This window comes from Petaurus breviceps, unplaced genomic scaffold, assembly GCF_028583685.1.
Source record: "Petaurus breviceps papuanus isolate PSGF00001 unplaced genomic scaffold, PetGlider_PUasm1.0 37, whole genome shotgun sequence".
In the NCBI taxonomy this organism is placed as follows: Eukaryota; Metazoa; Chordata; class Mammalia; order Diprotodontia; family Petauridae; genus Petaurus; species Petaurus breviceps.
This window is the reverse complement of record NW_027186296.1, coordinates 81790779-81805498: the sequence shown is the minus strand read 5'-3', so window position 1 is coordinate 81805498 and position 14720 is coordinate 81790779.

The window sequence follows — 14720 nt, the reverse complement described above, 5'->3', positions numbered from 1 at the left end:
TCTCTCTCTCTCTCTCTCTCTCTCTCTCTCTCTCTCTCTCCCTCTCTTTCCCTCTCCCTCTCGCTCTCCCTCTCTGTCTTCTTCTAGTATTCCCTCCCTTCATATATATATATACACACATGTGTAAGTATGTATATTTGCATATATACACATATTATACACTCACACATAAGCATACATTATGCATACATGTACATATGTGTATATGTGCATACATGTATATTAATATGTGTGTATACACATATATGCCTTTACACATATGTATACCTGTTTATATACATATATTTGCTTTAAGTCTTTGTTAATCAGATTAAAATAACTTTAAACTCTGAACAGAAAAAGAGAAAGTTTCCCAAATATATTCTCCAAACTAGACACCATAGACAGTAACATGTACAGAGGAGAAATATTATTAGTGGAAAGGACTAGTAATTCATAGAAGACAAAGGAGAATACAACCCTAAAAACCTAGGGTCTTCCTTAGATATTATACACATATATACAAAATACGAAAAATAAAAAAGTCAACTGGATATCATAATACAAAGAAGTCAATGCAATGTGGTAAGATGTGACTCATTATTAGGATGTCTATCATCATTTTTCAGAGATTTATGAACTCAAAAGTCTGGTTATTCCCTTCATCAGATCAGATCAAATACCATTCATATTCATTCTTTTCCCATGTATATCTTGTTCATGTTTACTCATACATCTCTCTATGGACCATTTTCCTAACATTCTGTAAGAATTTTTCTGCTCATTTAACTATTTCATGAATACCATTAGAGCATTTGGACTGATCACCTGTTATCCCTCATTCTTGCTATATGATGTGACTTCTTCCTGTCCTAGTTCTGTATGCCCTTGATAATATGTTGCATGCTACATACAAGCTATTGTTAATAATATTTCACAGCCTATTTATACTCACTATTTTTTTCATTGTCATTCATATTTCTTGGTATTGTGATGTTTCTGAAATTGTAGTTGTCCATATTTCACCTCCAGAAAGTTTCACCTTAAAAATATTGGTTCCAGGGGCAGGTAGGCGGTGCAGTGAATACAGCACTAGCCCTGGAGTCAGGAGAACCTGAGTTGAAGTCTGGCCTCACTTCCTGCCATGTGACCTTGAGCAAGTCACTTAGCCCCAATTGCCCTGACTTCCTCCTCCAAAAAGGAAAAATAAAATATTGGTTCCAGCAAGATGAACTTTTACAGTGAGAGTAAGCATTTGGGAATTAACGATCATCATGTATAATTTCCAAAATGCAATAATCCTGATCATTTCCTACTATATAATTTTGAACCAAATTTGTTGTCCAGGGTACATTGTCTCTCCAAGACATCTGTACTGATGGTAAAACTCAATGATGTAACCATGCAGCCTCATATCATAATTTGAACAATGGTTATTATTCTTACCTTTTTTCTTCCTCTGAGTGATACAGGGTCTCATTAAGGAGGTCCTGTAGTTTCCTGGGGGCAGATTTTAATCAGCCTAAACCCATACACAAGGTTGTCTAAAAAGCCTCCCCCTTTCAAGGTGAAAATCACTCCACTAATTAGTTATTCTTCATAAATTTTGTTATTTATTTTTTAGCATCACAAACATTTTAACTTTGTCACCCCATTGCCAGAGAGTCATCACATATAACAAATACTATTTTACTTCAAGAAAAATAAGTTTCTTCAGTTATGTCTGCTTAATATAATTTAAGGAAACTGTATTCCCCAAAATTCTTCTTTCCTTTCCCTCTAGCTAGCTCCCCACTTCCCTACCTTTCTCTAGTTTTTAAGTTTTGCTTGTCTTATTAATTCTTTTTTTCTTCTTTTTACCTTGTTATCTGATTCTTCTTTTTTTCTTTACCAAGTGAAATTTCTTTTCCTCTCCTCTTAGACTTGTTTCATTTTTTCCCTTTGTTGCACATTTAAAAAATTATTTCTTTCCCCCATTCTCCTCATTATTTTCCTTTTCTGTTGATTATTGAATTTTATTTTTTTTTATTCAGAGGCCATAAGCTTATTATTTCTTCTTTTGTCTCTGGATTCCTCATGGAATAAAAACTTCTAAGATACCTATTTTGAATTCCCTCTGTTAAACCATTTCTTTTTTATTGGCTTATAGAAATTTTCTTCTCTCTATTTTCTGTTGAGCTCCTCTCTTCGATATATTAATTCCTACAGGAGATAGAAAGGATGAAAATATTGTCCCAAGGTAGAAATTTCTATTTGTCCCTGGTTTTCTGTTCATTGCTACCCTGGCCCTTCCCATGATCATTTTTCAAATTTGTCATGAAGTCTCTTTTCTGAGTCTATGCTCTCTCACCCCTATGGATATTAATTGTCTTTAAAAGATCCAATTTCCTTTCCCCTGAAGTAATATATTGTCCATGGAGGTACAATATTGAATGTTGATGTTCTCTAAACATGAAATCACTGGGGCAGCAGGGTAGTGCAGTGAATAGAGCTGGAGTCAGGAGGCCCTGAGTTCAAATCCAGCCTCTAACACTTGACAAACTTACTAGCTGTGTGACCTTGGGTAAATCAATTAACCCCAATTGCCTTGCCTTCCCCCCTCCAAAAAAAAAATAAAAAACACTAAATCCCTGTGAGTTACACCCATTATAAGGTTCTAATATCCTATTATAGACTATTTCTTTCCAACTGAGCATACTCTCACCATTGAATTAAGATTTCTCCCTTTTTCCTCCCTCTTTCAATCCCTCCTTTTGTCACCCCATTCATTGTCTTCTATATTATCTTCATCCTGACACTAAGAAAATTATTGTCTCTTCATCATTTACCATTAAGTCAATTAGGGTATGGTAAATATACACTTCTATCTTCTTGCTTGCCTCTCCAATTATATGTGCATTCTGAAGTTTATTCCCATGCTCCCTCCATCCCGTAAAACTCCCAAAACTTTTCTGTTCAGAAATTTTGAGCATTTTTCTTTTAGTAGTAGTAGTAGCCGCAGCAGTACTTTAATCTTATACTGTTTGGATTTTTATTTTATTTTTTGTTTGTGGAGGGAACTTATAACATCATTCTGGGAGACCTATAATACTTATTTCTCTAAACAAGGTACAGAGAGAAGAAAGTTCAGTTCTGTTGCGTATTGCCTTAGAATGGTGGAGGAAGAGCAGGGGAATTGTTTCAGAGACAGAAGTAGATTGCCGAGACTGCAGTAGTAGCAATAGAATTACTGAGGATATGTATCACTGAGCTCCAGCCCAGATACCATTTTGCAGACTTACCAGAGGAAAACTACTTGTGAGAACTCATGGGGGCTAGAGTGTTAAATGAGTTATTCCAGCTTTCTGCTTTCATTTTAATCTTATTTGCATTGGATTTATTTATGTAAAAACTTTTTTTTTAATTTAATGTAATCAAAATTACCTATTTTGCTTTTCTTAATGTTCTCTCTTTCTTGTTTGGTCATAAATTCTTCCCTTCTCCATAGATCTAAAAGGTAAATGATTCGTTGCTCTCCAAATTATTTATGGTATCACTCTTTATGTCTAAGTAATGCACTCATTTTAACATTATCTTGGTATATGGTGCAAGATGTTAGTCTATATCTAGTTTCTACCATATTATTTTACATTTTCCCATCACTTTTTGTCAAATGGATGTCTTTGGGATGTCAAATGGAGTCTTTAAGATTATCAAACACTAGACAACTAGAGTCATTTATTACTGTGTCTAGTATACCCAACCTATTCCACTGATCCATCTCTCTATTTCTTAGCCAGTACCAAAAAGTTGTGATGATTGCTGCTTTACAATACACTTTTTCAGCTAGTATGCCTAGGCCATCTTCCCTTGCATTACTTTTCATTAATTTCCTTAATATCCTGAGTCCTTTTTTCTTCCAGATGAATTTTCTTATTATTTTTTCTAGCTTTATTCAATAATTTCTGGTAGTTTGAATGATATAGCAATGATTAAATATATTAATTTGGCTAGAGTTGTCATTTTATTACATTAGCTCAGCTTACACATGAACAACTGATATTTTTTCCATTGCTGACTTCATTTGTTTGAAAAGTTGTTTGGAGTTTTTTGTTTGTAATTTTATTTATACAGTTCCTGGGTTTGTTCTGGCAGGCAGACTTCCAAATATTTTATACTATCTGCATTTATTTTAAATGAAATTTGTCTTGCTGCTGGACTTTGTTGGTAATATATAGAAAATTGATGAATTGGATGGGTTTATTTTATGTTTAGTTGCTTCTCCAGGATTCTCTAACATACCATCATATCTTCTGAAAAAGTGATAGCATCGTTTCCTCATTGCCTATTCTAATTCCTTCAATTACTTTTTCTTCTCTTTTTGCTAAAGCTAACATTTCTAGGAAAATATTGAATAATAGTGGTGGTAGTGGACATACTCATTTTGACCCTGATCTTATTGAGAAAGTTTCTATCTTATCCCCATTTCACATAATGCTTGCTAATCATTTAAGATACATGCTACTAATCGTTTTAAAGAAAATTCCACTTATTCCTGTGCTCTGTTATTTTTAATAGAGATGGGAGCTATACTTTGTCAAAAGCTTTTTTCTGCATCTATTTTTTTTTAAAGCAATTGGGGTTAAGTAACTTGCTCGAGGTTACACGGCCAGGTGTTTCTGGGTGGGTGCTAAGTGTCTGAGCCCGGATTCAATCCCCAGGTCATCCCAACACTGGGGCTGGTGCTCTTACTCACTGTGCTACCTGGCCACCCCTTTCTGCATCTATTGAGATAATCATATGATTTCTCTCAATTTTGTTATTGATATGGTCAATTATGCTGATACTTTTCCTAATATTGAACCAACCTTGCATTCCTGGTATAAATCCCATCTGATCATAGAGTATTACCTTTGTGAGAAGTTGCTATAATTTCTTTGCTAATATTTTATTTAGAATGTTTGCATCAATATTCATTAGGGATATTCTGGTTTAGGGATCCTTACCCTACTTGTATCATAAAAATCATATCACAGGACTCCACTTTTATTTCAAATAGTTATATAGTATTGGAATTAATTGTTCCTTTAAAGCATTGTAGAATTCACTTGTAAATCCATGTGGCCCTTGAGATTTTTTCCTAGGGAGTTCATTGATGGCTTATTCAATTACTTCTTTTTTTCTGAAATGGGGTTAAGTATTTTATTTCCTCTTTTGTTAATCTGAGCAATTATTTTTAAAAATATTCATCCATTTTAGGGGTGGAGCCAAGAAGGTGGAGTAGAAATAGGACTTCTTCATGTCTCGAGCTTCCACCTCCTCCTTTACATGTAAAGAATGACTCTAGACAAACATTAGAGCTACAGAACCTACAAAGTGAGAGAGAGAAAAAAATCTCCCACTGAAGGAAGCCCAGCAGGCTGGCAGGAAGGGTCCATCATAGCAACCTGACATCTAAGCACAGTCCCAATTGAGTTGAGGTTTTAGCCCCAGGGCAGTCCATACCACACACAGCTGGAGAAGATTTCACAAGAGTAAATCACCAGTAGGTGTAGTGGTTTCAAGACTTCTCAATACACAAATGCCAAAGATGAAGTAAAAGGTCACTGTGGAACTTTGTTGGAACAGGGGGAGCTCTGTCTGGATGCTACTCCTGGGGCAAGAAGCAGAGGAGCCATGGTGGCTGCAGATGATTCTGTTTGGCTGCTTCTGAAGCTCCTGGCCTGCAGATCATAGGGGGAGCAAGTGACCATTCAGAGGGTAATTGCTCTTGCTTTGACCTTCTTGGATCTGGATCATGGTCTTGGGTGGTGGTCCTTGGGTGTGTGACCAGTGAGCCAGAGCATGTGGGGGCTGTAGAGAGGCTGCCCATCTAATAGCTCTGATAGCTGCAAAAACCCCAGAGATTTGGGAAATAGCTCTTTCCATTCTGAAAGCAGAATTCTACCATACCAAAGAGGTCAAAAGTCTAGTAATTGGCTGCCAATATGAACAAGCAACAGAAGCATGATAGAGTCCTTTTTGAGGTACAAAAAGGATCAAGTCATGAAGCAGGGGGAAGACAGAGAAGTCAGAACTATTTTATCAAAAGCCTCCAAGCAAAACATAAACTGGTTACAGGCCATGGAGGAGAACAAGAAGGATTTTGAAAATAAAGTAAGAGAAATGGAGGAGAAGTTGGGAAGAAAAATGAGTATAATGCAAGAAAATCATGAAAAGTGAGTAAACAACCTGCTAAAGGAGAACAAAAAATACACTGAAGAACATAACAACTTAAAAATACACTAACTTAAATGGCAAGAGAGGCCCAAAAAGCCAATGAGGAGAAAAAAGCCTTAAAAATATGATTGCCCAGATGGAAAAGGAATTTCAAAAACTCATTGAAGAGAATAATTCCTTCAAAATTAGATTAGGGCAAATGGAAGCTAATGACTTGATAGGTAATCAAGATACTATAAAACAGATCAAAACAAATGAAAAAATAGACGACAATGTGAAATATCTCATTGGTAAAACCACTGACCTGGAAAATAGACCCAGGAGAGATCATTTAAAAGTTTTTGGACTACCTGAAAGCCATGATATAAAAAAAAAAAAACTAGACACAATATTTCAAGAAATTATCAAGCAAAATTGCCCTGATATTCTAGAATAAGAGGGCAAAATACAAATGGAAAGAATTCACTTATCATCTCTTGAAAAAGATCCCAAAAAGAAAACTCCTAGGACTATTATAGCCAAATTCCAGAGTTCCCAGGTCAAGGAGAAAATATTGTAAGCAGTCAGGAAGAAACAATTTGAGTATTGTGGAAACACAATCAGGATAACACAAGACCTAGCAGCTTCTACATTAAGGGATCAATGGGCTTGGAATGTGATATTCCTGAGGTCAATTGAGCTAGGACTAAAACCAAAAATCACCTACCCAGAAAAACTGAGTATAATGTTCAGGGAAACATATGGTCATTCAATTAAATAGAGAACTTTCAAGCATTCTTGATGAAAATACATGAACTGAAAAGAAAATTTGACTTTCAAATATAAGAAGCAAGGGAAGCATGAGATGGTAAACAGGAAAAAGAAATCATAAGGAATTTATTATAGTTGAACTATTTATATTCCTACGTAGAAAAACAATAAATTTAACTCATAAGACTTTTCTCAGTATGAGGATAGCAGAAGAGAATTTTTCTCCTCTTCATGTGATGTAATTTACCCTATCCTGCCTAGTCCAATCTTTTTCACACCTTAATTATTTTTATTATCACATCATAGTCACCTTATAATCATACCCTCTGTCTATGTGTACCCCTTCTAACTGTCCTAATAAAGATATAGTTCCCAAGAGTTATAAGTATCATCTTCCTGTGTAGTGATATAAACAGTTTAACCTTATTGAATAACATATTTTCTTTACTTTCCTCAAATTCTTATTCTTCTCCTGAGTCTTGTATTTGAAAATCAAATGTTCTTTTCAGTTCTGTTTTTTCTTTAATCAGGGAAGTGTGGAAGTCAACCATTTCATTGAATATCCATATTTCCCATGAAACAATATCTTTAGTTTTGCTGGGTGCTTGATTTTTAGTTGTAATCCAAGCTCTTTTGCCTTCCAGAATATCATACTCCAAGCCTTCTGATCCTTTAATGTAGAAGCTGCTAAGTGCTGATTAATCCTGACTGTGGTTGCACAATATTTAAATTGTTTCTTTCTGCCTGCTAGCAGAATCTTGTCTTTGACCTGATAATTCTGGAATTTGGCTACAATTTTTCTTGGGAGTTTTCATTTTGGGATCTCTTTCAGGTAAACAGGGGATTCTTTCAATGATTATTTTATCCTCTAGTTCTAGGACATCAGCGCAGTTTTGCTTGATGATTTCTTGGAAGATGCTGTCCAGGATCTTTTTTGGATCATGACTTTCAAGGAGTCTAATAATTCTTAAGTTATCTCTCCTGGATCTATTTTCCAGGTCAATGGTTTTTCCAATGAGATATTTTATATTTTCTTGAATTGTTTTCATTCTTTTGTTTCTGTTTAACTGATTCTTGATGTTACATTGAGTCATTAGATTCCACTTGTCCAATGTTAATTTTTAAAGGAATTATTTACTTCAGCTAGTTTTTGTACCTCCTTTTCATTTTGGCCAATTCGGATTTTTAAGTAGCTGTTTTCTTCAGTGCATTTTTTCCCCATTTGGTCAATTGTATTTTTTAAGGAATTGTTTTCTTCAGTCAGTTTGTCCTGTCTTTTCCAAGCTGTTCACTCTCTTTGGCATAGCTCTCATTTCTTTTCCCAAGTTTTCTTTTTCCTCTTATTCAACTTTTAAAATCCTTCCAGAGCTCTTCAAAGAAGGCTTTTTGACTTGAGACCAATTCATAATATCCTTTGAGGTTTTGGATATTGGTATATTGACAATATTGTCCTCTTCTGAGTTTGTGTTTTAGTCTTCCCTGTCACCATAGTAGCTTTCTCTGGTCAATGTTTGGTTTTTCTTCTTGTTCATTTTTTGGCCTATTTAGTGTCTTTTATAGTTGAGCTCTCCTTTTGGAACTCAGAGGGCACTGTCCCTAGCTTCTTGTGCTGGGGATCAGTGGCCTGGTACCTTCATTGTGCACTGGGGCTTCAGGTTTGGTGACTAGAAACTGGAGGGGTCTGGCAGATTACATGATGGCTGAATTGGCTCCGAGTGTTGGTGTCTGGAGTGTTCTGAGGCCAGGTGGGTTTTTGCTGAATTTCCCCAGGGCTATACTGAAGCATATTTTGGTTCTTGGAGCTTGAGTCTACCAGTTTCCTTGGATATGCTAAGGCATATTGTGGGTCCTGTTGTTGGCATTTGCCTGCTCCATCACACAAGAGCTCAGGATCTCCTGCTGGTTTGTTGAGGTTGTACTTGCTTCTGGCTTTGTGGGACACTTCCTCTCCTGGACTATGCTACCCTTTTATCAGAGTGATACAGACTTTTCTTGCCGATTCTCCAACTCTCCCAAGCTAAAAGATTGTTCCATCTCATTTTTCTGCTTGCTTCATGGTTCCAGGATTTTTTCTGGGGTGCTATTTTATGATTATTTGGAGGTGAACATGTGAGAGTTACAGTGATTTATTGTTTACTCTACCATCTTGACTCTTTGAAGTTCTATTTTTAAATTTTTAAATGAAATTTATTTTGCCATATTTTCTTTCCAAAATTTGAAAGTATTATACAAATATTTTGATTCATTTTGCATCCTGTTATTCTACTGAAGCTGATAAATGAACATGCTCTTAGAAGAGTATCCAGTATATAATATGTACTTAATAAATTTTTCTTGATTGATACGGCAAGTTCTAATCATCATACGTAAGTAATGTTGCTTTTCTTTTCTGCTTATTTTCTAGATTTATTTTTGGCTTCTCATCATATTTGGGATGTCTAGAACTTTACCAAATGAAAGTTTAGAATGAAGGCCTTCTTTCTTCATACCTAATCTTATTGGTAAAGCAATATAGTGCCATGATATATAATACTAATGACTGGTTTTAGAAAAATGAATTTTATTATGAGTCAATTAGTATTAAGTTGCACAAGTTTTCCCAAAAGGAAGTGAGATATATTTCCAATTAGAATCACAGATTGAGAACTATATAAAAGCTAAACATTGTCTGTTACAGCATTCATTATAATATGAGAAAAGTGAGGCTCAAAGAGGGATTACAGTTGTGGTTAGTGTAAAAGTCAGGATCTGGACGTAGACCATATCCTTACACATAGGAAAAGTTGTTTAATTCTTTGGGGTTTTATCATTTTTAGATAAATTTGCATGCTACATTTTTCTATCTTGATATGATCATGTAATTATTTTAATTAAGATAATGGCAATTATTTTACTAATTGTAAGACATATTGCATTCTAGTCTAAGTCCATCATGGTCATAGTGTATTATTTCATTTGTTTGTTCCTAAATATTGCTGTTGTTGGTGACACCTTGGATAGAGTGTTGGGTGTGGAGTCTGGAAGACTCATCTTCCTGAGTTCAACTCTGAGCTCAGACACTTAAAAGCTGTTTGACCCTGGAAAAATAATTTTACCATGTTTGCTTCAAATTTATTATTTGAAAAAATGAACTAGAGAAGGAAATGACAAACTACTGTAATATATTTGCCAAGAAAATTCCAGGTGGGGTAATGAAACGGCAAATATGACTGAAAACAGCTGAAGAAAACCACATATTTACTTTGATATTTTGTTTATCAAATTTACATTGAGAGGGTCCAACTACTTCCTTTGACATATTCTATGTGAGGTTGAACAAACAATTTAACTGATCAAAGCTTTAGGCAAGTCTATACATTTCAAAGAAGGAGCCAATTTGCATTCATAGAGAATGTCAGTAAAAATTCCCCAAAATGGGGAGGCTAGGTAGTGCCATGAATACAGCACTGGCCAAGGAGTCAGGAGAACCTGAGTTCAAATCTGGCCTCAGACACTTAACACAAGACATGTGACCTTGGGCAAGTCACTTTACCCCAATTGCCCTACCTTCCCCTCTCAAAAAAAAATCAAGAAAAATATTTCCCAAAGTGATTAAAATGAAAAAAAAAATCTACCATTATAAGAAAAGCTACAAAGTTGATTGGTGAAATTTGATTGCTGATTTTCTTCCTCAGTTTTCTCTTTCCCTAGTATGGTATCAGGGATATATATATCTAATAAAACAAATTTCATAAAGATACATCTTTTTATACTTTTGTAATAGTTATTACAGAATGGAGTTCATTTAATCTTTAAGTTTTGTTTGAATTCACTTATAAAACCATATGGACCAGATTTTTTTTTCCTTTGCCATATTCATTTAAAATTTACTCAATTATTTCCTGAAATAGATAAGTTTATATTTTCTATTTCCTATTCTGTTCATTTGAATAGTTTATAATTTTACATATCTTGATTCATTTTATTTAAATATTCAGCATGATTGGTTCTAATAGTGTTTGGTAATTGTTTCTTTTATGTTTGTTGTGAATTTCTCATTCTCATTTTTAATCTAGATAATTTAGTTTAACTATCCTTTTAATTTTGTCAAATTTAGGAAAGATTTGTTCATTTTATTTACCTTTTCAGAATAAGCTTTGATTTAATGAGTTTAAAGACTTTTGCTTCTAATTTCATTTCTTAGTGTCTTCTTTACGAAATACATTTTTCATTATTTGGAGATTATTACTTTTCAGAGATATTCTAGGTTTTTTATTGAAAACTATAGGCAGTTCCCTTTTCTCTCATATAAAATATATATATTCATAGTTATATATGTTCCTCTATAGAGTCTTTTAGTTCTAATCTATTAATATTGGTATACTATCTTATTTTTAAAACACTTTTGCTATCACAATTATTTTTGTTTCTATTATTTATCTTTCAGCCACCCATTACTTATCATTACATTTTTTAGTTTCCATTCAAATATGTATATTTTCTTTACATTCCATTAGTGATTGAAATTTTATTATTATGGTTTATAAAGAATATGTTTAATTTTCACCTTTCTGCATTTGTTTATATGGTATTTTTTCAACCTGAGCAAATAGCCAATTTTATAAATCTCTTCTAAAATTCTGAGAAATGTATTACTAAAGATTTCTCCCCAATAAGAATGAAAAGGCTTTATCTATTTTTCCAACAATTTGTTTTATCCATTATTATTTCCTTTTTTTATTTGTTAGATTAATGTCTGGAATCACTTAAATTTTGTCTATACTACTCCATATGTCTATCTATCTCTATTTAGTAATTCATTTAGCTTTTTCTCAACATATTTAGGTGCTATATCATTTAACCCATATGCATTTGATATTGATATTCTATCAAATACTATTAATATTTCATTATACATTATACTTTTCATAGGGTGGTTTCCTTATTTACATTTCTAGGCAGTATTTATATTTGCTAGAATTGTACAATCTTGCTTTAGGGGTGGGAGGGTTAGAGGAAATGAGATAAATAAATTATATTCTAATCTCACTTTTCAACTTGAATTTTGGTTTTCAAAATATATTTCAGATATGCAGCAAACTATTGAGTTTAATTTATAATCAATTTTGCAAACTTCTTTTGTTTAATATGATAGTTCAATCTATTAATATGGAAGGTTAATTTGTCAAGTTAGTTTCCCCATATAAATCAGTTTCCTTGAGAGAATCTGTTCCCACTGTTCTCTGTACTCCTCCCCTGACCCCCAACCCACCATGACACATTTCTTTGTCTCCTCTTAACCCTACCCAATAACACAGGTTCTTAACATTTGACTTTGTTTTGTAATTAACCCTTGAACTATTTGACTTGAAGCAATCTATTCCCCAATTTTGCCCTGCATCACAGAAATACTTCTTCACTGATCTTGACTAACCTAATGTCTTTCTCACTTTATTTAATTTTTGTTTTATTTTTTTCAATTTTCCCTGCCAAGATTAGATAAGAGCACCCTCTCTTCCATCTACCCCTCAACTCTTTGTTCTAATGATCTTCATCTGTCATACTCATATTTCAAAACATGAAATAAGTACCTTTTAAATCTTCCAGTCCCCTTCTCTAGGATACTAAGTCATTGTGATGGCTCTCCCATTTTCTAAATTTAAAATTCAAAAAACCTTATTATTCTCTAGATTTTTCCAGAGGAAGGATTCAAAATTAATTAGTTTAATTAACTTTTAAATATAAGAATATGTTCACTTCTATAGGATATGTTCTTGTGTACAGATAAGTTACCTTTACTTTTCACCATATCATATGTTAGCTTTTCTTTCCTTTATCATCACTGCTTAGCCCTTCTGAATAATTTCACTGACATATGTTGATGAGTGATAAGGACCTTTCTCCAGTTTTTTAAACTCTCACTTTGACATTTAAGTATTGGTGTTTAGGTAGTCAGTATCTTTGCAAGTTAAACTTGGTTCTTATCTGCTGGCTCCTTGAGTGGTTTAACAACTCTATTACTTTTACCTCTAGTTCTTTTATATCCAGGCAGCTTATTATTGTCTAAAATATGATATTAATATTGTTTTGTTTTATTGTGCTGATTTTTCTCTCTGAAAGTTCGATGACCCTTATATTATCTCACTAATCCCAATCTTCAGAGTCAATTGCCTTGATGTGTAGAAACTTGAAGTGTTCTCTTAAACTTCTTTTATTCTGATTTTGTTTTAATATTTTCAGCACAACTTTACATTTTATGTGAGATATCCTCTGCCCCCTTTTAGAATATTTACTTATTAAAGATATTCCACATTCTGTTCTAAACCATCAATGCTTTTATTTATCTTTTTTTAAATTTCCTTAAAGTAATAAATGTTCTCCTTATATCTGCATTTAATTCTTGTATCATTTTTCAATCATTCTGGATGTTCTTACAGTAGCTCTTCTCTTATTTCCAGTGTAAGTGTATGTATTAGGTGGGAGAGGGTTGTTTATTACAGTGTTGTTCCATTGTTCTGGAGTTTTTACACATTCCCCATTATTCCCATAGTATTCCTTTATTTTTTCAAGAGCTCTTTTATGTTTACTCTTTATTTGTCCCTTTACTAGTTTGTCTGTGAGGTTTCTTTATGAAGATTACCTTTCATTCCCCACTTTCTGTTGTTATTCTGTTTTCTTCATTGGCATTTTTATTCCTATTTAAAGGTGATAAGGGGGAACTGGGCTAATACATTACCAATAAGTCAGACATCTTGCCAGTACATTTTAAATCACAGTAACACTGATGTTCCCACTACCAATGAATCCAATAGAAATAAAGATGCATAGCTAAATGGAAGGGCACTTCACAAGTTCTCCTTGGAAAGGCAGATACACGTGACAGCTAAGTTGCTTTTATCATAAACCCAAAACCACAAAAAAAAATTTATTGAGCAGTTGTTCATCTCATGTCACAGCAATCACACTTAACAGTCTGGTGAAATTTATGGAACCCTTTTCAGAATATGTTTAGATGGATATATAAATAAATATATAGATAGAGATAAATAGATATGTATATATCTATGTATACATGCATATATATGCATATATACATAGATATATACATATGTTAGATTAAAATAGCAATAAAATATATTAAAATTCAGAAATCTAATTTTTTTATAAATTCACAGATTGAGATCATTTATGTTCACAGTAAGGAAGGTGAGCATTATCAAAAAGACCACTAAGAAGATAATTATTGCTTCTGTGTCAACATCATTAGTAGAAGGATGAAGTAACTTAATTCTTTGAAAAAAAGTTACTGGTTCCTCCAAGCCAAGTTACTATGCTTTGAAACTTGGAGATTTTAATTCAAAGGTGAGTACAGGATAGGAAGGTAAAAAATGTATTTGTAGATACATACAGGATTAAAACAGGGGAAGAGGCTAAATATTTGTAGACAAGTGTAAGTCTTTCAACCATCTTTTCCTAATATTGTATTCAGGAAGATATCTGGAAACTAGAGGATATAGTGAGTACTGAATTAACAACATAAAAATCAATTTGACTAAATCATAAGAGACAAATTCTTATGGTTTTCACTTTACCTTGACCAGAACCAGGCCTCCCTAAGACTTCCTAATCATTATCACAGTATATCATTTTGCAATTTTCCTCCATTGCCCCATCAAGCTCCTTTTTATATGTTGTCTTCTCCTATTAGAATGCAAGGTCTTTGAAAATAAGAACTGACTTGTTTGTGTTTCTATCCTAGGAATTAGAATACTGCATGGAAAATAATACACACTTAATAAATTTTTATGCATACT